Genomic DNA, 19,787 nt, shown 5'->3' on the forward strand with positions numbered 1-19,787 from the left:
CTTTTTCACCGGATACCGAGAATGAACATTGATCGGAAAAGCCTAAAATGGTTCGGGATCTAGAAATCTATAGAGAACCAATTCCCTGCAGGGAGCTACAGCTATTTACATTTAAACTGATTTAGTAGCCCAGCTAGCTTTAAATTTTAAATTGCTTTCAATATGTATTAAATATATACAAAATATATATATGTACATGTATGCACAATTATTTTAAATTGCTTTCAATATATATTCAAAAAAAAAATATATATATGCACAATTATTTTGATTTATTTAATATATTTATTTTCTGATATATATTTTTTTTTTATCAATTTTTTTAATTTTCATTTTTTTCATGCTACAGCTAAACCAAGCCATTTTTCTTCCGTACACCCTCTCTGTTCTGGCAAAACACCGATCACATAATCCCCATGATATCAAAGTTTATTGAATATTCCAGTAAGTGTGATAATCATTTTGACCAGAGTATTTTTTTTTTTTTTAAGGGCGCTGCTGCAAAAGCGACACACGCAAAAAAAGCAGTTAAATAATATCAATTGCGTATATCACCATTACATAACGTGATGGTTTGCTATATTTTCTCCAGAAAAAAAAAGATAAACAAACGTGATGCCACGCTGTCGGATCACGTCACCGTCAGTTCAAACCCGGCTGTGTGACATGTGGATGGAAACGCCAGTCAAATCGCTCATTTGTTCCAAACTGACAAACATCAGTCAGACATCAGTCGGGCTTCGTTCTCTTCTTTTTGTCTCCCCTTCAGACGCCGCGCTCACCTTTCACTTGTCTTTCCGTCGTCTCTTTGCATCTCTATGCTCCATTCTCGCCGAAATACTTCACATCGCTCTCCCGCCGACGTGAGCTCTGATCAAACGTCGGCCGGTTTTCGCCTTCAAACCTTCCGAACGTTGACGGGAGTCCGTAGCCTTTCCACGCCGTTACCGTGGCCGTGTGTTTGTGCTCCTGCTTTTCTCGCCGACGCTGCCGACGATGTGCGCCGGTGCCGTCTCCGTGGATGAATTACAGTGTCGAGACTGTGGGTTTTCAAGTGGTGACCCCCTGTATCCCATAATAACGTGTTGCTGTGGGTATGAGGGCTTTTTCTGGGCTCTTTCACACCTTGAACGATCAAAATGCTTTACACTAAATAGCATAGCACGCTAACACGAGGTGCAGGCCGGTGCAGAGTCGGGGAATCGAACCACCAACCATTTAATAGGAGAAACATCTGCTCTAAGAACTGAGCCACAAGTGATTGCTCGTTATCTATTCTGGTCATCCGACGGTCACGTTAAGGTGGGCGGGCTGGAGCCTATTGGCCGAGAGGCGGGATTCACCCCGGACCAATCGCAGGGCCTCATATTGAGACATGCAATAATTCACTCTCTTGTTGACATGCTGCATTTTTTTATGAAGATGCCTTCTTTGACTCTTCTTGAGAACCATCTGTCTTCTCTGACCAGAATATGGACATCGCTGTCTTCAAAAGAAACAAAAGTTGCATTTTTGTCCCAACAAACGACCCCACCATTAGCATAACAAACCCCTTTAGACCTATTTCTGATGATCAACTCTTCCATTTTGAGATGAGATGAGAGAAGAGAACAACTTTATTTATCCCGAAGGAAATTGTTGTGCCAGAGTTTCAAGTAAAATTCCAATGCAAATGAATGCAAATTCCATTTGCATAACAAACCACCGTAGCCAAGACCAGTCTTTCTCAAATAGTCCTTTTTTTTGCTGTACTAGAATAAAGTGTAATTGCACATCCACTGCAGTAGTTGGCAGTGGTTTTCTCATTGTCAGAGTGTGTGAAGGGAGTATTAGCTCTATGCTGTTGGGTTTTTATTTTGCACCGAGCAGGCGATATGAAGTGCAGCGGTAAACAAACCCTCAAGAGATAACATGAAAATTTTTTAACAGGGATGAAAAGAAAGGCGGAGAGAGACGAAGATAATGAGACAAAAGAAAGTCACCCGAAATCTAAGATGAGGAAATATGACGAAGCGTATGTCGTGCTTGGCTTGACTGTGACTACAGTAGGAGACGAGGAAACTTAACACTTAGAATCTTTGCTGTTACAGACTAAAAACAATGTTAATAAAGTTATTCTTTGTTGAAAGTTGAAGTATACTTCTTTCTTTTTTGTTTTCTTTAATGTTAATAAGAATATAATTTTATGCTGGGGTGCACTATAAGAATTTTATAGACAAATTATATTATTTATAGATGCAGCGGAGAGAGGGGGGTTCGAATTGTTTTTCTTCTTGCTGGGGGGCGTAACAGAAAATAATTGAGAAGCACTGACCTAGACCAAGTTATATTGAGAAACTCCCCATAGGTCATTAGAAGTGAAGAAACCTCTCGGATGAGAAGTGAAATGTCCCCGAGTGAGGAAGTGCAAGTCCAGTTGCCACGACAAGAAGATTTCGATAAGAATTCCCCATGACCTGGATGACTGAGAGCCTCCACAGACATAAAGACAAAACCATTCGCTTCCTGATTCACAGGGGACATAGAAAAATACAACCATTCACTCTTTCACTCACGTCATATAAGGATAAACAATCGATCACAAGTCATATTTAGAAATAATACCATTCATTCTCTCATTCACATAGCACAGCACATGTCGGAAAATGCAGGGTCCCCTGTATGTACCGTAATTTCCGTACTATAAGCCGCTACGTTACTTCACATGCGACAAAAACTATGATTCGGCGAATTTATGGATTTTTTCGGGCTAACGAGCTTCACGCCGCCAAAACATTTAGCTTCATCACATCAGATCAATGAAATTACCATGAAATTCTAAGACCGTTCAGTTCCTTTCAAGGCGACTTTAACAGTTTTAGTGTTGCAGGCGGAAGATAAAGATAGCGATCAGTTGGAGCAGGACAAAGCTGGGATAGAAAATGGATGGATGGATGGACTTTTCCCTGTGTTATTTATTACAAAGCTTTTTCATCAGCCATGTTGCAGGCACTGTTTGGAAAAAAAGCAGTTCCAATACGTATATGTGGATGTTACCGGTGTATATTTAATCAAAAGTTTAAAAGAATGTTTCTGTGTAAATATCTCATGTTACAACATGGGCACCTGCGGCTTATCGACAAGTTCGGCTTTTATATGTACACATGTATTTATTTGTTTATTTTTAGCAAGTGCGGCTTATATTCAGGTGCGCTCAATAGTCAGGAAATCATGGTATCTATATTGTGGAAGAAAACCGGAGAAACCGGAGGAAACTCATGCAGACACAGGGAGAACATGGAGACTCCACACAGGAGGGCCAGTGTTGGAATTGAACCAGGAACTTTTTGGTTAGTCGATAGTCAAATAAATAACGAAGGCTAACGCTCATGATGACACAAGGGTGCGACAATAGCGCTATTATTTGGTTTATCTCACGTCACCATATGATTGTGAGAAACGTCATCTCGATTCCTCTGTATGTCCAGTACGTGCGGAGAAAATTGAAAATAAAGCTGACTTTGACTTTTACTTCGAAGGGGTGCAAGTAGACGATCTCCTGCCGTGTTCACGGATTTCAGATACGACTTGGAATACTGTGAGATGGAGGAGACCAACCTACGACAATAAATAAAACACTAGAATGAAAAAAAATCAACGGGACTTTTGACGGGGAACACGTGATTTCACACAGGGAACTGTCAGCATTTCTAAACACACACACATTAAAATAGAATACCGTTCAAAAGAGACAACGCGACCGGCGGACATCAACACGAGGTGTTTCGTGCAGATGAAACCAACGTTATGTTCTCAGTTCAAAGGTGTCTGCATTGGCAGCGCCACGAGCTTCCGGGAACCAAAGCCGGAGCAACGGCGGATCAACGATTTCACACGAAGGCAGACCAAAGAAACGAGAACGCTTTTGAAAAGAAAAAACAAAACCGTGAGTGGAGGAGCCAGTGATAATTCATCTAAATGGAAAAACAATCAAAATAGGGACGCGTATACATGCACGTACATGTGCACGCGTGTGCGCACATACACATATACGCTGTTTCCAAAGTGCTTGCTCAGCTGATAGTAATCACAGCCAATCAAGCTGAGAGCTGCAGCAGCTCGTGATGAGACTCCTTCTCCATCATTCAGACGAGAGAGAGGGAGCATTATGGTCTCCTTGGTCCCTCTCTCTCTCTTTTGCACACACACACACACACACACACACACACACACACACACACACGCAAAGAGAGAGTTAATGACCACTCATGATTGCAATGATCCTTGAAAGGTCTCTTAATCCCACAGTGAGATTAGCTTCTTAAAAACTTTTTTCTCTGTGTCTCCTGACAAGGCGTCTGATGACCAAGGGGACCCGGCATCGCAACATGTTGTTCCACAGGTTCAGTTCCCATGGTAGCATGTCCGACCGCAGATATACAGCATCTTCATGTGCAAATGATGATCTGCAGCATTGGTCAGCATGTGTTACTGGGATGGCTGTGGCTCAGTTGATAGAGGAGGCATCCCTGCGAGCGGGAGGCTGATGGTTTGATCCCTGGCTCCTGCACAGAACACAGAACCCCAGGTTTCTCCGGATGGCTTCGTTTAGGCCTTGTTCCAAAGCTGGATGTCTTTTTGTAAGGTATACAGCATTAGTTACCATGGGGACAGGTCCAAATGACCGCCTATAGTAGTGGTCACCATGGAAACATGTCCAATTGTATGTCCATAGCATCACTCACCATGGTAACATACTCCAGTGATGGTCCACAGTAGTGGCCACCATGGTGGCATGGCCAATTGTATGTCCACAGCATCAGTTACCATGGGGACAGGTCCCAATGACCGCCTATAGTGGTGGTCACCATGGAAACATGTCCAGTAGTATGTCACCAGCATCATTCACCATGGTGACATATTCCAGTGATAGTCTACAGTAGTGGTCACCATGGTGACATATTGTAGTGATAGTCTGCAGTCGTGGTCACCATGGTGACATGGCCAATTGTATGCCCACAGCATTAATTCCCATTGTGACCCATCCCAGTGATGGTCCACAGCAGAGATCACCATGGTGAAATACCAAATTTTATGTCCCCAGCATCGGTTACCATGGAGATTTGCACTGATGATAGCCTACAGTCATGGTCACCACGGTGGCACGTCCAATTGTATGTCCACTGCATCAGTTACCATGGGGACAGGTCCCAATGACTGCCTATAGTAGTTGTCACCATGGAAACATGTCCAATTGTATGTACATAGCATCAGTCACCGTGGTGACATACTCCAGGGATGGTCCACAGTAGTGGTCACCATGGTGACATGGCCAAATGTATGTCCACAGCATTAATTCCCATCGTGACCCGTCCCAGTGATGGTCCACAGCGGCCATGTCACTGTGGTGACATGTCCCACTTTACGTCCGGGGCACCGGTTACCATGGGAACACCAAAGACCATGCTAATTAGCCTATTCTGTATTCTTTTTCAACTCAAGCGGATCCTCGGTCAAAGCGTAGGAGTTTCCACGTCACGCACGAGTACAAAACACACCTGACCTTCATCCTCTCTCTGCTCTAAGCCTGCAAGGTGTCCTTAAACTCGTGTTCCATCCCTGAGCCGAGCGCACGTGGCGGACGTTTTCGTCGACTCGGAACGAACGCCCCGCGCCTCGCTGTAGCCCTTTTGCGGGCACAAAGCGGGGATTTCGAATTAAAACCCAATATTAATGAGCGTTAATAAAAAAAACAAAAGCTGCCATGGCAACGCAGGCAGTCGGGCCCCATGAGCAGGCATCCTTTGAGTCCATTAAATGTCTTTGCGTCGCGCTCGCACAAAGTCTCATAAACCCAATTAGTTCGCCGCTATTATGAATGTAAGTTGGATTTCATTAGAGTGAGCCTCTGCTTTCCGAGGCAGCCGTTTATCAACCTTTTAACATAAAAGCTCCTTTTTCTTTTTTTTTTCCCTTTTTACGAACGCTTTTATCGGGGGCCCAGCGCGGTCCAAGGAGAAGAGTCGTCCGGGCGTCGACACGCCGGGGAATCAAAGTGCAGAGCAAAGCCTTGATTCCGGTTGCGGGGTTTAATGAACGTGAATGCACGGTATCGTTGCCGGACAGGCAGCCGGCCTTTAATGGACATTTTAGCAGCGCAGCCGTGTTTGATTGTGCTGGAAAAATAATCTTAAAAAAAAAAAAAGGTCTCGTCCGTGGCGCCCCATGTCGTCTGTCACTCGGTCCGGTGGCAGACGCGCTCCGGGGCGAATCAAATCGGGCCAAAACGGCAAAAAAGCCCATTGGGGGGGTTCTGTTTTTTTTTTTTTTTTTTTTTCAGTTTTCACAGGGATCGCTTTGTTGAGACGATTCACGGGGAATGAATCCGGAACTGACAAGGCCGAGCTGGGGATTTATATCCGGGGACGACCCGACTGACGGGCTGACAGAAACACATGCAAGCTGAGGAGACAAAATAAAGCCTTCGTGGGGAAAACAGATGCTGAATAATAAATGAAGGGACAAAAAACAATAGCAGGTGAAATAGAAATGAGGCAAAACAACACAAATTCATGGGATTTGGGTTAAAAATTGGAAATGATTAAGATTCTTTTTATGATACTTTTTTAAAAAAAAAATGCTGGATCACATATGGGTCTTTTTCAGGTAAGAAGATTCAAATGTATTTCTGCCAATAAATACCAGATCAGTAATAATCAGTTGTAAGTCATTGAAATCAGTTGGTGGGGAAGTGACAGTTGATAAAAAGGATGTAGAAATACAGAAAAAATAAATTAGAAATGGGGAACAATAGAAAATTAAATTCAATTAATTTTAATAAAATACAACATAAAATCCCAGCGGGGCATAAAATGAATTAAAGACTTTCTTTTTCTTATCTCCTCAGCAGCTCTGGGCAGTGATGGAGGGGCGTCGGCCCATCCTTTTCTTCCTCCTTCTTCTCTTCCTCTTCCTCCTTTTTCTCCTGCTTTCCCTTTTCCTCTTCCTCCTCCTCCTCCTCTCCCTCTTTCTCCTTTTCTTCCCCTTCCTCTTCCCGCTCTTCCTCCCCCTCCTCCTCCTTATCCTCCTTTCCCCTCCCCTTTTTCTACTGATTGATTCCTTCTCTTCTTCCTGGACTTCCTCCTTTTCCTCCTCCTCCCTTTCCTCCTCCTCTTCCTCTTCTTCCTCCTGTTCCTCCTCCTCCTCCTCCCCATCCCCCTCTTCCTCTTCCTCCTTTTCCTCATCCTCCCCCTCTTCCTATTCTTTCGTCTCCTCCTTGTCTTCCTCCCCATGCCCCTCCTCTTCCTCTTCCTCTTCCTCTTCCTCTTCCTCTTCCTCTTCCGCTTCCCTTTCCTCTTCCTCTCTTTCTTTGTCTTCTCCTCTTCCTCTTCCTTTTCCTCTTCCTCCTCCTTCCTTTCTTCGTCTTCTTCCTCTTCTTCCTCCTTCCCCACCCCTCCTTCCTCTTCCTCTTCCTCTTCCTCTTCCTCTTCCTCTTCCTCTTCCTCTTCCTCTTCCTCTTCCTCTTCCTCTTCCTCTTCCTCTTACTCCTCTGCTCCAGATGAATATCAGTCAGTTGCGGACTCTCCGCACGTTGCGAGCACTTTGGTTGCGAGAGTGAGCGCTTCTGCCCGGCGGCGGAAGAGGGGGAGCGGGGCGGCGGCGGCGGCGGCGGCGGCGGAGGGGCGGCGGCGGGGCGGCAGCGCCGCGGCTTCGGCTCAGAGATGCTCCACTTCCAGAGGAGGCTCCGCTCCATCAGGTAGTCCGGAGATCACGGCCTCGAGCCCAAATTATAAATATTTCTAGTACTTTAAACGTTTCAGTCATATGATTGTTTCCTTTTTTTTTGCCTTGAATTAACATTTTCCCTGCCATTACATTACTTTACATTACATTACATTCAGCAGACACTTTTATCCAGGGCAACTTACAAAAATTGCAATTCAATAACAGAAGATCCAAAGTACCAGTATTCGTTATTCAGAAGTAACCGCTCTACCAAATATCCATCTCAAAACCATATAAGAATAAGAATAAGAATAAGCACAACTTTATTTATCCCAAAGGAAAGTGTTGTGCCAGAGTGTCAAGTAAAACATAACAATAATAAATAATAGTAGGAAGGAGGTAGAATAAGAAATACAAATCAAACTATAAAGTGTCAAAGTCAAGGCTATAAAGTGTTTTAAGGTCTTAAAAAGTACAAAGATTTGAATATACATACATACATACATACATAATACAAACATAATATAATATACATACATACATTCATTTCTTTGTTTTTTTTTGGGGGGGGGGTCAGTTTGGGGGACTAAGTGCGATCCCCGCCCAAACATATCTCTCCTCTTTATTCCTTTATTCCTTCCTTCACAAACCCCAGCTCTCCTCCCCCTCCTCCACTCCCCCGGTGCCACAGCTGTGCGTCAAGAATCAAGAATCGAGATTTTTAATTGTCATTGTGCAGACACAAGGAAATTTTGCGGTGAGAGTCGGCACCTGTCATTCAAAATGCACCCTGGGTAAACTTTGTGAGTGTATTAGCACTTCTGCCAGCAGATCATGTATAAATATCACTGAAACACAGATAGCACATTTATAAAAATGGAAAATTTAAACTGAGTAGAAGTTTAGTTTTGCAGATGATTAATGTTATTATGATTATTGTTGCTAAGCTGTCCAGATGACATCATTCTGAATACATTAATCGCACTTACAATACAACAAACACTCCCCGCCGCTTGCCGCCACCTATTGATTTTCCCCCGGAGCCAGTTATTGACAATCTGGCCCGGCGGCGAGCCGCAATCACGTCACCGCGGTAACGATATGGCGTTCGAACCGACAGGCCGCGGTGGAGGAGAGAACTCGTTTGATAGCGATCGCTAGGATTACGAGCCATTTGGAAGCTACTGCAGATACTCAATGTGTTTACGCTTTCTCTGCAAATGCAAAGTGCAGTGTAACCTTTATAATAATGGGGCGGATAATAAGACGGAAGAAACGGCGGACGCATGTCTGACCTCCGCACACACACGGGGGAGAGTTTCCTCCTGTTACGCGGCTGTAATTACACACTTTCTTCTGGAACCATTATAGAAAGAGTCCAGAACAGTTAATTCAGGCACTGTGATGATGTGTGATATAACGGTAGGAAGCGGCAGGTTTGAAGAAGAAAAGAAAACAACGTGAGATTCTTCCCGCCCCCGTTCCTCCAGGATCCCGAATCTCATAAAGAAATGCTAATCGGGCAACGTTCGGCTTAATTACTGCAAACACGCGGCTGATCTATATTGTGTTTTATGACTTACTGGAGGCAAATTGAAACGTGAAGTGAATTCACGCCGCAAAATATCTGGACTCTTTTCCCCGAATTAAGGCATTTCAAAGATACAAGTTCTTTCCCCATTCCGCTAAAGCCGAGCGTAAATAACATGAGTGCGACAGTGGCGAGCGCCTCCAGCAAGAAGGACTCTGGTTGGATTCCCTTGTCAGGTTCGCTCCCGGGGTTTTGGACCTACGGTCAGTGTTGGTGAGAATCTCAGGCGACAGTTGGATGTTTAATTCCCAGGGGGCTGTTTTTGTTGAATCTCCAGTAAGCGTTAAAAACTGAGCTGTTCAGAGTGTCTGGAGGTCTGTAACAATACGTGACCCCACCGCCTCTCGCCCAGTGACATCCCGGACAGGCTCCAACCCACCTGAGCGCATGAATGAATGTCATCCGATGAGCTCCGGGTTGTCATTTCCCATCAGGGACTCAGATTTAACGTTTAACGTGTTGTCTTTTCTGCTGCCGTTGATGAAACTTTCATTTGTAAACGCCCATTTTGTTTTCATTCGCGACAGGAATTCGAACATGAACGGGTGAAAATCTGTAACGGACGCACCGCCTGGGGAGGATATTTGTAAGCGTGGACATTTAGACGGCGCTTTGAGTTTTTTCTGTCAAAGCGTGGAAGGGATTTGGGGTTTAAGCCACGCCGGTATTCAGGGAACAAAGATGCTGCGACTCTAAAAATCCCTCACATGCGCCCCCTATCATGAGGCAGGAGAACTGCGTGCCTCACTTAGTGGCTCTTTGCAGCCACTTTATGATCGCTCGGATCATGTACACACATACAGTTGTTGACAAAAAACACTTTACTTTGGAGATGTAGTTCAAAAGTGTTTAAACATTTTAATAGCGACATACAGAGAGACAGTAAAAAGGTGTTAGTTCAGCATTTAGCCATCACTGAGCAATCTACATTGAGGCTCCACAGTCCGCTGCCTCACTGCACATCTCTTCTCAGTATTTGATAGTAAATGTGAAAAAAGCAATTTTGATTAAAAAACAAATCTAAAACTGGGTAACGTTTGTGGTGCAAATCACTGATAACTATAAGCATTTAATTATTTTTCATTTTCCATTTTTTTCTCTCCAAGATTGGCAAGTGAGGCACAGCCTCTCCTGCCTCCCCTGACTGCACATCACTGTCTCACATTCACCATACTTTTGTTTCTCATTAGTTTAGACTACAAATTGATATCTTCACGTCTGTGGAAGTTTCTCAGTCATCCAGGTTGTGTTGAATTCTTGTGGAAATCTTATTGTGGCAACTGGACTTGAATTTGACAGCGAAACACCTGAACTGAAGAAACCTCTTGCGTGACATGTGAAACGTCTTCAAGCGAAGAAATTCAAATCCGGTTCTTCTTCCACCAGAAGAAGATTTCCACGAGAATTCATATCTGCATGCAACCCACGGTGGAGACCAAACAAGGCGTGTCTCACTCCGGCGTGTTTTTCCACGCCGGAGTGAGACCTCTTCTCTCATCGTCTCTTCCTCCTCTCTCTCTTTTTTTCTCTCTCTCTCTCTTCTGTGATGCCGCGGCCGGCAGTCCCTCCCGCCTCCCACCGCCCGGCTGCGTGGATTCACGCACGCACACGCAAGTACGCGCACGGACGCCGTGTTCAGCGGGAGGATCTGCACCTGAGCCGCGCAGACGGTGTGGATTTAACGCGGAGGAGGAGAAGTTGAAGCAGACTACTGCCCAGCGAACAAGGTGAGCATCGTTTCACGCGTGATTCTTGGATGCGGGGCGTGCAAAGCGAAGCCGGGTGAAGTGTGACCTCCGCTGCGTGGTCATTCTCCACGCACGGCTCCTCCTCTGCTCGGGAGCGATTTGTGTCTGCAGGTATTTCCTTCATATCCGGGTCCGGCGCCCTGCAAGTGGAGGTCGTGGGGAAGAGGAGCGGCCGTCGCTCCCACGAGTGACAGCCGTGGGGGTCGTGGTTCTTCCTGCGGGGGCTTTACTTTTCTTGCGTGGATTTTTTTTTTTGGTTTGCTTGTTTGGAGACACAGTGTGGTCTGTGGGTTCAAGTATTTCCTCTTTGGCGGTGTGTTCCTTGGTGCCCGCCCCACAAACACACACACACACACACACACACACACACACACACACACACACACACACACATACATTATCCTCGTTGATCCGTGTGGCAGTGGCTGTAGTTTCTCCACTTGGTCTCAGATGTTTGTCCCTCCTGGATCTTCTGTGTTTGCTCTGCAAAGTGCTCCAGGTTGATGTTCTTCAGTATCTCCCTCTGTGAGAGCGTTTCCACGGCGGCGTGGATCTGCTCCATCATTCGATGAAGGTCCAGGTGATGCATGTTCTTTCTGTTGCTCCCCTGACGTTCTCAAGGAGATCCCTCCGAGTGAGGGTTCCTGCAGGAGCCTTCTGAGGCGTCGGTCCTCGGAACTCCGATGCGGAACTTCTGTTTTTCTTCTTTAAATACAGCACTAACAGTCAAATGTCTGGAATCTGATTTACGACAGAAACTCTAAAAGGCTCTTCTAGTTTGAATCATGGAACCAAACCGATGCTTTGAATGAATAAACTTTACATTCGTTAATTCATTCATTTCATTTGTATACCAGGGGTGTCAAACTCAAATACACAGTGGGCCAAAATTTAAAAAAACTGGGACAAAATCGCGGGCCAACATTGATATTTATTGAATAAAAATCTTCTTCCAGATATAACAGTGACCCTTTTCACCCAAACAAGTTGTGCTTAAAAGCTGTACATGGAACAAGCAGAGGTTAACACTAGGCAATATATAACTTAATAGTAAAATTGAAATTCAAATTAAAAAACACATCAATGGCATTTTAATATTTAAATAAAAATCATATAAAAATCTAGTGCTTCTTTGTAGTTGCAACCTTCTGAGTTAAATTTTAACTTTTTACCACAGGCTGATAATAAATGTAAAAATGCAATAATAATAATAATAATAATGATGATAGTGCATCAAGAAAACATTGATTATAGCTCAGTTTGCTACACACTGATCTACTCTGATCATCTGCCTTTCTTTTTTGCTATTTTTCAGAGGAGTAGTATGTTACCGGTATTAGCATAAGGTTGCTATGATAACTGTCATCATAGGAGAAGATGTTTATGGGTCCTGTCGTGATTTTTGTGCCGAAACACCAGCAGAGCATTCTGGGATTTGTGGTATTAGCGGCACATGCGCTGAAGGCTATAATACCGGCGGGCCGGCACATATTATTTAGTATGGCTTTGCGGGCCAAAAATAATTACACTGCGGGCCAAAAGTGGCCCGCGGGCCAGAGTTTGACACCTATGATCCAGACAGTTTGTCCGGTGTGGAGTTGGAGTCCATCCCGGCTGTCATTGAGTCTCCGGCTCGCTCCTTCATTCACACGTCCATTTACCGGCCCAACCATTCACCCTCTCATTCACTCATCATATAGAGACACACACTCATTCGCTCACTCATTCATTCACAATTGACTCACTCATTCATCCACTCATCATATGGACATATACATGTTCACTCCTTCATTCACATATCCCAACCTCGCCCTCCATATAGAGCCATTCAGTCATTCATTTACACATCCTTTAGAGACATAAATGGACGTGTGATTACTCACCCATTTATAGACCCAGCCATTCACTCATTCATCCACACATCATCTAGAGATGTGCATGTGTTCACTCCTTCATTTCAGAGACCCAACCTTCCTCCGTACAAATACCATATGGTGACAAACACCTGTTCATTCATTCATTCACGCATCATTTAGAGATGTAAACGGACGTTTGAATGGGTGCTCATTCACTCACACGTCCAACATTCAGCCTCTCATTCACACATGCAGAGACATTCGTCCATTCACTCACATTATATAGAAACACAACAATTCACTCTCTTGTCCAAACATCACATGTTAAAGGACACAACTCATTCATTCACACATTATATGGAGACCTAAACCCATTCACTCCCGAGTTCACACATCCATTTATCGGCCCAACCGTTCACCCTCTCATTCAGACGTTATATAGAGACAAACACCAGGTCACTCGTTCATTCACATTTAGCCTCAGAGCCACTCACCCTGTCATTCACACCTCTTTGCAATTTATTGTCTCCACTGAACCTTCTGCATGTCGTTGGATCGTGGGAGGAAACGGGAGGAATCCCGCGCAAACACGGGGAGAACGCGGCGACTCGTCTCAGAGAGGCTCCCGGTCGGATTCTAACCAGGGATCTTTTTGTTGTTGTGCCGCCGCCGAAGAGTCGGAACTGACATCTTCGGCCCGCGAGTGAAACGAAGCGACCCAAACCGCTGCGGTGACGACCGGCGTCCTCTCAGAGGAGCGCACGTGTTTGTCAGACCCTTCAAACCTCCTGAAAAGTCAGGGTAGAAAGCCAATCCTCGGCGCTCACGAGGAAATAAAAGAGAGCTTCCGTTCGTCCCGGCGGCCGTGAACCGAAGAGACTCCCGGATGAAAACATCCACGCAAAAGTCAAGCAGTGTCGCCAGAAAAGGAGTATCTTTCTACCTGCCTGCAGATCGGTTCCATTTCGTGACTACATCAAGAACTGTCACTAGGAAAGGCTTCTCTGCCCCTCTCTCTTTGTAGCACGCATTGTGTTTGTATATGTGTGTGTGTGTGTGTGTGTGTACGGGTGTGTGTACATGCGTTCCTGCAGCAGCATCTCAGTCTCAACAGATGTTCAGGCTGAAATGCTTTTTCGTTCAGACAGAAAGAGGCCTTCAGGATCAGAGGGAATTGTCATGAATAGACTTAAACTAGTGTGTGTGTGTCATTTACAACAGATACACACACACACACACACGTTGACAATATGCTTGTTTGTGTGTCTCTACATGATGTATGAATGAGAGGGTGAACGGTTGTGTCTCTGTATAATAGGTGTCAGTCAAATACACGTGGGGCCAAAATTTGACATTTATTGAAAACTAATTGAAATTAACTGCACATATTGAACCCATAACTAACAAAGTCTAACAGTTATCGCCTATAAAACAACATTAATCGTCAAATAAATGAAGTGGAAAAAAAAAAAAAAAAAAAAAGCCAAAATCTCGTGGCTCTGTCTGCAATTTTCCCAGAGTAAATTCAAGTGAAAACATTTTTCTGCAGGCAAACAGCAGCCCCTGAAAAATCATTTCCTTCAAAGAAAAATAAAAAAATGTTCTGTAGTAGCAAGAAGAAAAAAAAAAATACAAAAATGAAACTGCATTAAAAGCTGAAAAATGTGTTAAAGCTCAGTTTGCTGCTCTGTGATGCTCACTAGTCTGAGTTAGTCACTGGTCTCATTACAGCCACGCCGTCTCGGCACAGATGACACACAGCTTTACCCTTTACACCCGCAGTAACACACACATGCACACACACACACACACACACACACACACACACACTGCCTCCCACCTGCGTTGAGAGAGCCTGTTTGCACAACCTGTTTTTCGTTTTTGCCATATTTAGGGGGGGTGTTGAAAGTTGAGGCAGGTGAGCGTCTCCGCCTCTGCAGTTGAGGCATAGTTTGACACATATGCTTTATGTTGTCTGTCTCTATAAGAGGCCCTGTGATTGGCCGAGGGGGAACCCCACCTCTCAGCCAATGACAGCTGTGATTGGCTTCTCCTGTCCCCATGAGTGCAAGATGAGCAGAAAGGTAATGAATGAATGGTATACTACTGGCCGTGTGTGTGTGTGTGTGTGTGTGTGTGTGTGTGTGTGTGTGTGTGTGTGTGTGTGTGTGTGTGTGTGTGTGTGTGTGTGGACAGGACGGCGCTTCCCATTGGAATTGTGTTTATCTTGTTTTTCTTCCTGGGCCGCATCAAACAGTCACTTCTGAAAAGGATTAATTTTTTCAAACGATTCATTTATCGATTCATCTGCCCCCCCCTCACACCGAATCCCCATTAAATATAACAACTTATCAACTCAAAACAAATCTCAAATCGTCTCGTCCTTTTCATCGTTTATATTTCGCCACTTTTTGCTCCGTGATCTTCGCTTCAAAAACCAAGCGCAGAACAAATTGTTTTCGCTCCAGGATGTTCTCCTGCCGCGCAAATAACCCAGTTAACAAGTTACGAAAAGAAAAAGCATTTCAGAAACAAAAATCAAGAGGCAGATTCCATCCAAGCGAAGAAACAAAAGAGATTCTTTCATTTATTGTGTGTGTTTTCAACAGTTTAATCCTGGAACGAATCATATGAATAAGAAAAACGCTTAAAAGGCTTTGGAGTGTTTCAGCGTAGAATCTCCCGTCCGTACGGTTTCTCATCTCTCCGAAACACACATTCCATTTTCTCCCCGCTCCGTTGGAAGGGGTTAAGTCGAGTCCTAAGTGAGAACACACTCGGAAAGAAAGTCAGTGTGGAATCGACACTCACTTGTCCTTCAGTCGGACGTCAAATTCCGAGTCGGTAACGTGTTCTCCGGAGGTGGAATCAGTAGCCGTTGCCCCGGCAACACGTTACTGTTGCAGCTCCTACAACCTTTACATTTGGACCAGGAAGTGCGGACCTCAGTCCCTAGAACCATTTTAGCTCCCCGCTCTTTACGGGATTCTTTACGCTTCTGTTGGAACTCAAGTGCCTGGTGATTGGTTAGCCACGGCCATTATTGTTAGCTTGACTGGTGCCATTATTAAAAACACGTTCTGGTCGCTGGTCGGGTGTTTGCTTGCGATTCAGGAAGTGACGAAGAGGTCCGAGATCTTCCGGCCTGCTACGCCGCACAGGGGTTTCCGAGGCTCGCAGCGGAACGGCGACATTTTCTCCTAAATAAGAACAGCGCTAGCTAACAACGGGGCTCTTCAAACGGCGAAAGTGCGGGGAGAAAATAAAAACCCATCTAATCGTGGATGGTTATCCATCAAGGAGAAGACGAATGCTGCGGCAGCTTCGCTCTCCACGTTGTGTCGTGTTGTCGGGTTTGTTTTTGAGCTTCCCGTGGGAATGCGAAACTAAAAGTTCCTCCCTGGAGGAGGGGGAGTAGCTTTAATTTCATTCAAGCTAGGTAGTTCTGAGAACTCTTCGTCCGCCTTCCTCGTGATGCACCGGCGCAGGTTATGCACTCCGACGTTGTTTTTGAAATGGATGACGCGGGTCGAGTCCTGGTATCGGAAAGGATCTCCGGCCGTCCCTCTTGAGACGGCGCTCCACTTGGATAGCATTACGTCGCTCACATTCTGCCGGTTAATTAATTATGATTCGTAAGCTTGTCAACGTGGCGTTGCGGTTCTGTGAGAGGGTTTGTTTGTTAGTCCTGCTCACTCTGCAGTTTCTGGTTGGTCTTTGTTTGTGTGTGTGTTTATCACCTCCACCTGGCCTTCGGTCTCGGTCTGGAAACGCACCGACGATAAAGATTAATTGCCAAAGAGAATTGAACCCGGGACGCTTCTCATTCAGGGTCGGCCGACAAGCAAACACCGGATGGATTATTATATGTTTGAGCATCATCTGCAGCAAGGAGAGATTATGGAGGCGTTCACACTTGACTTATTAAGTCGGGTTTAATTTAACTCGCTCGGTTTCCCGTCTCGGTTCAGTTCTTTTGGAGTCGGGTAAATGCAAGGGTCGATTTCTGCCGGGGGTTGAAACAACCCCGCCGAAAGCGCAGAAACCAGCTGTGGAGCGGTTCCGTCCAGGCGGCGACGTCATCCAGCCATGACCAATCAGGTGCATGTTTCAAGACCGGCTTGAAAGGTATACGAACGACCTCGCCGGTCTGCGTTCGGAAGAAACATTGTCGGTTGATATGCCGCCCCTGGAAATCCAAACCTCCTGGGAAGCTCTGACCAACCGCACAACCGAGTCCTCCTCCGGAACTTCATTACCGTCCATTTCTTACCAGATCTTTTTTTATCCTTTTTTCGAATTTGAAAGTAAATCTGGCCTGAATCAGATATGCGATAACGCCGTTCGGTTAGCGTGCAGATCGGACATTCCCCCGCCCGAACAGAGACGGCACAGTAAGCAGCGTGGAAGTGAAAACACATTTTAATGATGCTACCCAGTTCACGGGACTCTTCGTTCCGATGAAGGGCATCGGAGGACGAAGCTCCGGAGATGCATCGGGAAAAACACAGGCTTGTTATTTTCCTGTACGAGTTCCCATCCATTTTTTAAAAAGATTTGTTTGGCTTGGATTCGGCAAGACGGCGCGAAAGAAAAGTGGTCGCGGGTTTCATAAGCGGGAAGTCTAAAGTTCGCCGTCGAGGTTTATTGTTCTGTCGCGGCTGTAAGTACAGTCTCTTATCAGGGATTTATTCACAGCGACGGACGTGAGGTATGTGCTTTTTCCGGAATCGGCTCTCCCCCTGTGGAGACACAGATTTGTGTTTTAATTTAGTCCGAGTAACATCTATAGTAAAGGATCTGATAGCGATGCAAATGAAGTGAACACAAAATACAGTTGTGCACACGGCTCTCTTTCGATAAGGGAAGCGTGGCGCTTAAGGACCTTGTCTTTGGCGACAGGACGGTCAAAACGGCTCCCTGAAAGGAAAACAATTCAGCTACACTGTTTTAATCCGTGGCTATTATGCATTTAGCTCTTGCTATTTGGTAAATGTTGCTTCCTTAAATTGAATACCAGTACCTTTTTTTTGAACGGTACCTATAACACGGCTGATGAAGAAGATTAATAATAAATAAACACCAGGAAGAGTCCAACCATCCATCCATTTTCTATTCCAGCTTTATCCTACGCCGGCCGATCGCTGTTTTGGTCTTCCTCCTGCGTGCTAAAACCGTTAAAGTCGTTTTCTTCAGTGTCAAAATTGAACATCATCAGAATTTCACGGTAATTTCATTCGTCCGATGTGACCAGGCTAAATGTTTTGGCGACGTGAAGCTTGTTAGCTCCCAAAATATCCATAAATTCACTTCATCATTGTTTATGCGGCAGTGTTCAAAACGTGTGAAAAAAGAATAGTCTGGAAATTCTGCTAAATAATTGTGTGTGTGTGTGTGTATGTGTATGTGTGTGTGTGTGTGTGTGTGTGTGTGTGTGTGTGCGTGCGTGTGTGTGTGTGCATGGTGCCACTAGTAATCTTTTAGAAGTTTGATCAAATGCAGGGGATTTGAATCAAATCCTGTCTGTTTAGGTCGACGGCCCGCTAATGTCGACCTTCACAGCGTGGAGGCTTCAGTTTCCGCGGCACCTCACAGGGTCAAGTTTTTACATCGTAAACTGCCGCCAGATCGTTGATTATCTGCGGCTCCACTTACGGCGGTGAAGTTTTTCTTTTTTTTTTGGTCGCAAAGTAGAAATATACTGCTATTAAGCTGTCCAACATCACTATTATTCAGCAAGACAAGCTGTCCAAGAACACTCTCTTATTTATAGATTTCCTGGTTGCACCGACCGCCTCGGGCAGCGGAAGTCAAGGGACGGAGCGAGGTCACACACACACACACACACGCGCACACACACACACACACACACACCAGTGCATGCACATGCGCAAAGAAAGGGGCGATTTGACAGATGAAGAAAAGTACAGGACTCGCACCGGTGGGGCTGCTGGGACGAGTCACCGCGACTCCCGACCGCCCTGAAACATCTCAATGTCAACATGCGCGGTAAGAATCGCTGAACCGCAGGGACGAAGGGAGCGCTCAGTCTGAGCCGGCAAATTTCGGGCTGCTGCGGCAAAATCCCTGTTTTTTTTTTTAATCATTTTTACTTTTTTATGGGAATCTAGATTGAGTTTGAACAGATTTGTATCAACAGTGAGGTTCTCCGTTAGCAATAGTTTGCAGGTTCTTACAGTTCGATGCTACAGGCTGAACTTCATCATGCATTTGTTTATCATGAACGCTGCTTTTCCCGGACTCTCCGTCCCCGAGGGGTGGAGCCCGTCCCGGCTATCATCGGGCGAGAGGCGGGGTTCGCCTTGCAGCGGTCGCCGGTCGATCACGGGGCCAAATAAAGAGACATACAATTGTTCACTCTCTCATTGAGTCTTCATATAGACACACAGTCATTCGCTCGCTCAATCACATGACATATAGAGCCATAGCTATTCATCCTCTCATTCACGCATCATATAGAGACACAGTCATTCCCGCGCTCATTTAAAGAGATCACTTGTTCATTCATCATCACGTATCACCACAATATTTACTCACGAATTCACAATTAGGGTCTCCAATGAACCTCCTCCGTGCTCTTGGATTGTTAGAAGAAACCGAGAACCCTGGAGGCTCCCCGCCTTCTAGCAGGCGCATCGTCGGGCGCCATGACATGTAGACATAGTGTACACTTTTACCCCGTCGTGGTGGAAGGCGTGTCCTCGTCGCCGTGGAGATGAGACCTTTAGGACGCAGGCTGATGGAAAAGCGAGGTTGTCATTTCAGTGAGCTCCTGGCAGAGCTGCGATTCTGCTGTTAATGTATTGATATATATATTTATTGGAGAGAAAATGCACATTACTCTAGCGGGAGCCCCTCTTGCCGGCC

At 45.3% G+C, this 19,787-nt stretch overlaps 1 protein-coding gene across 1 annotated transcript in view; it reads left to right on the forward strand.

Annotated features, from left to right (window-relative positions):
• Window positions 1-10,810: 10,810 nt before the first annotated feature.
• LOC147220725 (junction plakoglobin a-like) overlaps window positions 10,811-19,787 on the forward strand; it is a 112,086-nt gene continuing 103,109 nt past the window's right edge. The window contains exon 1 of the mRNA XM_086170536.1: window positions 10,811-11,022. The gene's annotated coding sequence lies outside the window, so the exon portion shown is untranslated. The remainder of the gene's footprint in view (window positions 11,023-19,787) is intronic.

Source organism: Fistularia commersonii, chromosome 23, assembly GCF_037954325.1.
Source record: "Fistularia commersonii isolate RoL2024-O1a breed Wild chromosome 23, RoL_Fcom_v1.0, whole genome shotgun sequence".
In the NCBI taxonomy this organism is placed as follows: domain Eukaryota; kingdom Metazoa; phylum Chordata; class Actinopteri; order Syngnathiformes; family Fistulariidae; genus Fistularia; species Fistularia commersonii.